Source organism: Manis javanica, chromosome 2, assembly GCF_040802235.1.
Source record: "Manis javanica isolate MJ-LG chromosome 2, MJ_LKY, whole genome shotgun sequence".
Taxonomy (NCBI): Eukaryota; Metazoa; Chordata; class Mammalia; order Pholidota; family Manidae; genus Manis; species Manis javanica.
In genome coordinates, this window is record NC_133157.1 from 119,081,035 (window position 1) to 119,087,527 (window position 6,493).

The 6,493-nt window shown below is 33.7% G+C and overlaps 1 protein-coding gene across 3 annotated transcripts in view; it reads left to right on the forward strand.

Annotated features, from left to right (window-relative positions):
• Window positions 1–6,493, forward strand: part of RSU1 (Ras suppressor protein 1) — a 194,397-nt gene that overhangs the window by 141,632 nt on the left and 46,272 nt on the right. The window lies entirely within an intron of this gene.

Consider the following 6,493-nt stretch of genomic DNA (forward strand, 5'->3'; position numbering starts at 1 on the left):
TTCAGATTGACAAGCTGGTTCTACAGTTGTTGGGAAGAGCAAAAGGTCAAAATAATCAAGAACTTCCTGAGGAAGAACCAGAGCAGAGAAGATGAGAATATCTTGCTTTATAGAGACCAAAGTGTATTATGAAGCTATGGTAATTAAGACAGTGTGGTGTTAGCATGTGAGTGTGGGTAAAGACACCAATGGAACAGGATAGAAAGCCCATACATAATCCTGTGCATATGTGTAAACTTGGTTTATGACCCCAAGAGTGTTGCAGATCAATGGGGAGAGGATGAACTGTTCAGTCCGTGTTGCAGTTACAAGATCACACGTGTGTAGAAGAAAAACTTTGAAAACAGATTATGACATATACAGAAAATCAGTTTCAGGTAGATTCAGTATTTGAATCTTTAAGTCATGAAACACAAAGTTTTTAAAGAAAAAGTAAAACTACAGAATTTCCCATGAACCAAATAAAGGTCGTAATATTTGTATGACCCAACCTTTCTGGGAGCTGGAGGAAGAACCTGCCTGTAAAACTGATGTTGCTGAATGTTCTTCACTGTGTGTACGGACTCAGCTTTGTCAAACTGTATCACACGCAGCGTGATATAAGCTATTAGTGGAGATTAGGATGGAAATGTAAGACCTAAGCTGAAGCTAGGGGCTTGAGAACTTAATGGAAGTAATTTCTTTAGCAAAGAATGACCTGTAGAAAAGACCTGATGCTCTGGTAGCTGAGGACACTGTACAGCAAAGACAGGACTTTATTCTTGTGTTTTGATGCTGAAACATGGAAGCACAAAGCTGTTGGAAGTATCCTTCCCAAAATTGTAAGCGTGAAGGATGGTGGTCATAGGTTTTTGTAAATAAGACACCAGGCCTCCTTCACAAAGACTTTGATTTCATTTTAACTTAATGTAGATTTGAAACTAGCTTTTTCATAAAATAAAAGCAACTCAAATAAAAAGGGAATTTCTTACTGTAAACACAAATTCTAAAGGAAAAAAATAATAAATTCAGCTACATTGAAATAAAGTTTTGTTTTATCAAAAGGATACCGTTAACAAATTGAAAAGTACTGGGAAAAGGAATATGTAAGATATATCACTGAAAATGGATTAGTATCTACAACAGATAAATTATATGAACAAAATAAAAATAGGTCAAAGGTATAATAAACATTTCAAAGAAAAGGAAACATGAATGGCTAATAAAAATGAAAACAACCTCATTAATAATCAAAGAACTGCAAATTAAAATCATAATAATGCCATTTTATTTTATTTTATTGTCCTCTTCACCTATTTCACCTATCCCCCTACCTCTCTAGATACCATTTTATATCTACCAGCTTGGCACGATTAAAATGGATCAGTCCTATTCATGAGCAAGGGTGCAGGTCCCAGAAAGTCCCTTCCTTGTTCTTGTAATCACATTCTCTCCATCAAAGGTCCAGGCAGAGAGAGTTTGACTTTACTTGCATTTTATCAAACATAAGGAGAAAAGTAATTTAACAAAAATATTACTCTGTTTTTCTTAATAAGTACCATGTTTTCTTTGAAACCAAAATATTCTCTGGTCAGACCTTGAACATTAGGACACACTTGGTTTTATTTTCAAAGATGAAGAAGTCTCTGCAGAGAAAGAGACACACATACCAGATGGCACCAGTTTTTTTGTTTTGTGTTTTTTTTTTCATTCCAACCCCCAAGGTTAGATAATTCAAGAGAACTTTAAGGGATAGTCTTCTAAGATATATTATGCTTTTATTTATGTAGTACTTGGAGTTGACAAGTTGGCATACAAAATGAAAAATTAAAACACATGATGGTGATTAGAGGAAAGGAATAGGCATAAAGCAGTAGAATTCCTTGTGTTTGAGATGAAATCATGCCATAATACCTAATTACCCAGTGTATCTTTCAGTATCTAGCAAGATATATGTATCCATACTCTCATTATTCAATAGTCTGCTTATTAAAAATCCATAATACTTGAATTAAGCTAAATAATCAAGTTAGTTAACCTGATTAACCAGATCAGCTGAAGGAAATACTGGATGTTACTATTTTGGAGAGAAATTCCTGTGCTCATATTTGAGTATCTGTCAAACTTTGTGGCAGTAAGGCTAGGTCTGAATCAGTATTTCTGCCTGGAAGTCACATAACCTCTGAGAGAGATTAGTGTTGAACTCTATTCTCCATCAGCTAAGTATGTGCACTTGTCATTCATATTTTGTTTTTAGCTTGTTACACTGACAGAAGAGTCTCTGTGGAATAAAGATCCAGTTTTCTGAGCTTATGAAGCTATATTGTATTTGCATATTTCCAGGATTTCAAGTGAAGGGTGTTTTTCCTTAAAACATTACTTGTCTGTTTGGTTCTTCTATCTTTATGGTACTGACAAACATTTTGACCAGCTACTAAAATGTCTGTCTCTCATTTTGTTTCTGCTGTTTGCTAATTTTGTTGACTAAATAGTATAAGAAATAAGGAACAATTTTAATTAAGTGACATATTTCCAAAAAATTTTCTTAAAAACTCTGAGTAAAATTTCTGACTTTTGTTAAAACCACTTTTCTCTTTGTATTATACAATATGTTTATGGAAGTACCTGTAAGCCTATTTTTAGGTCAGGAAGGTCTTTCTAGTTTTATATCTATTAACTCAAGTACATGATGGAGTACATGCTTTACACACTTGGTTGGTCAAAGGTGCATGATGAAAAGGAGTTCTGAAGTTAAGAAATCACTTGTTTAAACATACTGATTTCATAACAACCCAATCCTACAACCACTGACTAATGGAATTCCTTAGCTAGTATTCCCTTTATTTTGTACATAAGTAATAATCCTCTTAACAAATAAATAAAAACTTAACCTCATTTATAATAATACAATTGGAAATAACAGAGTGCCCCCACAATATATGATTAAGTAAATTTATAATGATGCATCAATGTAATTGCAGTCATTTCATGTAGTGTTATGTAAGACTGGTGACTTTGGAGAATCTTCATTTCATGTTATAAATTTAAAAAGCATAGTTTATACCTATGCCTACATGTAAATTACATTTTGAAAAGCTTTAAAGGATGCACCTTAAGTATTAATAGTGGTTTTCTCAAACGGTAGGATTGTGTGTGGTTTTTGTTATTTCTTTATGCTAATATTTTCTAATTTTTCTATAATTACATGCAACATAATTGATCATTTACAGTAACAACATGAAATTTTTAATTTATCACTTTCCCTAATAGCATGTAAATGTTCTAATAAAATTTCATAATGAAAAAGTATTGGGTTAATTATATATTGCACTATTGTACAAATTTACAAAATTATGCATAACATATAGTTTTTGAATGAACATGTATGCCACAAACTCTGCTAAGCCCTTCATGTGAGTTTCTTATTGATTTCTCAGAATAGTCTATGAGGTCAACACAAAATATAATTATGCCCACTTTATAGATCAGCAAACAGAGGCTTTGATTAAGTGCTTTGCCCTTGGTAATGCAGCTACAGAGTTACTGAGCCCAGTTTTGAACCAGAGTCTGTCTGAGACGCAAACCTATGCTCTTAAGCACAATACTTTTCTGTCTTGTACTTTTTTGGTTTTTATTATATATCAGCAATGGTTTTGCCTTCATCACTCTATTTCTGGTCTTCCATTTCTCATTGAGAGAAATTGTATGGATTGTCAAAACTGAATTGAAACAGATGGTTCATGCCTGTATTATCCTCAGATACCCATCAACTAACATTAGATTGCATTTTGCACATTTTATTTAAAAATTCAAAATGTGTTTTGATATTTAGTAAGGAAAGAGTGCACATGGGTTGTATCAGTGATTGTGACTTTGAAGTCCACATTGGTTTCCTTCATCTTGCTGTGTGTACAAGATTGTGTGTATATGTTTTAAGTTGGGAATAAGCACAGTAAGCCAAATATGACAAGCCCTTTGTGCTTCAAGGTCACGATGACCCTCTGAGGCTATGCAGTTGAGTTATTGGAGGGTGTATGGAAGGAAGGGCATTATTAGTGCAGAATCTTGTGTGTTTAGCAATCTGAGGGGTCTAAGTAAGAGCACAGCTTTCAGGACCAGGCAAGGCATCCATTAGCTCAAGTTTATGTCTGGGCCATGGTGAACATCTATAAAATCCTTTTGAGAGTACTGTTTCCCCCCACTTGTTATAAGATTTTCAAAAATCACATCTCAATAATTAAGTCATAGGAAATGCAGTCTTGTCTGGCATTATCTTCTTCCTGCTCTTCTGAAACCAAGTATAACCAATGTCAATCAAATAATAAAAACTGTGCCAAAATAATAAAATTATACTCAATATATCTAGTCAAAGAGCTCCTTGGGTTGAAAGTATTTAGATGATACATACTTCTATAGCCAAGTATAACTTGTTTCAGATTTTTAAACCAATAAAAGAATGAATATTTAAGGAAAGGAATACTTGATTGCTTTAGTTCATGTGCTTCGTTTCCAGCATATTTATACTCACCTGTGCTGTGTGGAGGCAGGGCAGGAAGCCTCATCACTACTGTGTGAAGCCATCAGTGGTTTTTATTTTTATGTTTTGCACATCACACCCAATATGTGCACCAAGTATTGTTTTGTGAGATGAATTATGTGTAGGAGTCTTACAGAGCTGTTTGCATCATGGCACTTTCCTAAATGTGTATCCTAAGACACATCACTGAACTATTCCATATATTTCATCAGCTTTAAAATGGAGATACTGTTAATAGCCTGCTATAACACAAAGGCTTGTTTATTGAATGTAGATAGTACATGTCAGAGTTGTACAGTATGAGACATTATTTTCCTCATAATAATACCTTTTTTCACTTGCCCCCATGAGCCCTATTTGAGCCCCTGGAAAGATATTTTTTTCAACGGTGACTCCAGGTTTAATGGTTTTCTCTTTGCTCCACTTCTATTTTTTCCCCTAGATTTTCTTACTCTTCCTTTTATATTTTTATGTTCTTTAAGAATGATTTTTAAGGAAATTATTAACAGAAGACTCTTAATTTTACACCTACTGCACTGTAATAAGCATACGTTTGACATGCATTAAAGAGTTTTCTTTTTGTAGTCGAAGTGTAATTTACAGACATCCAGTGTACACCCAGTAAGTATATAGTTGCCTGAGTTTTGGCAAATGAATACATTCATGTCACCAGCACACCAGGCAAGATACTGAACATTCCTTTCACCTTGGAAAGCTTGGCAAAAGTTTGTCTGCTTGGGTGTGGTTTATTTCTCCAGATTCTTCCTCGGTTTCCTTGGCTTGGGGCAGGTGAGTCACCTCTTCATGTTGGCAGTGTCCCTTCTATAAGCTTTAAAGCTGTTTTTCTGAATTAGCCCCTTTTACTGATGACCTGCTGCTTATGGTAAAGGAAGGTAAAGAGGGGGAGAAAGTTTGCTTGCTTTTTCTATATTGATTTCCCTATTTTTTTCCATAATGACTTGTTTCTGTATCTGACTTCTGCTGAAATATACTTTAAGGTCTAGCACTACTGTGAGTAAGCTGCCGAAGAGCTCATCTAAGGATTATTTATGAAGGGTTCCCTATCAGAAACATTTTAGTGTTGTCTCTGAAATTTATTTTATATTATCTGATCCTGCCAGTGCTCAGAATTTATATAGTTTTTGTGTATATAGGTGTTTTCTCCTCTTCTAAAAATTTAGTAAAATGTAGTAAAAGTCTGGATTATTGTCAACTGTAGGACATTGAGCTCTACAGCAGGCCAACCATTCCTGTGCAGTGAGAATAAATATTTTATTTGCTTAATTTCTTTTTCTCTTGCAAATTGGTAATTCTTGATTAGCTCAAAATTCTCCATCTTCTATTTTAAGTCAGTTATCTGTGATTTTAAAAAAAGCCTTACTTAGCTATAAATGATATCCTTAAGTAAAGTTTTTAAAGTATTACTGAAAAGTTGCCAGCCATCATTTTTTTACTTTTTGAATCAATACCTAAACTAATACCTTTGCAGTAATATTACAAATGAGTACTGCTTTTTGGAACTTTTTAAAAAATCTCTGAAGTGTGTTTGTTCCACCTTCCCTGTGTATTTACACCTCTTCGATTTTGCTTTATGAGCAGCAAAAGCAAACTGTCACTATTTGCTGTAAATTGAAGCTTTTAATAACTATGTCTGTTCTGCAACATTTGTCAGCTTTGAATATTCTGTCAGTAGAAAATAAAAATAGCAGGGGGAACTCAGCAGCAATGACACTGAGAATTTATCTGCTTATGCTAAAAGAAGGTAAAAAATATAATCTTGAAGGATGAGCATTTGGCAATTTTCCACTTACTCTTCCTCAAATTAATTTTAGATGAAAATTTGGCAAAATAAATGAATGAATAAATTTCATCATTAAAACACCATATACCTTTTAACCTAGAAAGAACAGAGTGTCTTTTAACCAGAAAGAAAAGAATACAGAGGTTATTTCAGATCATTGATTTAATCATATATAC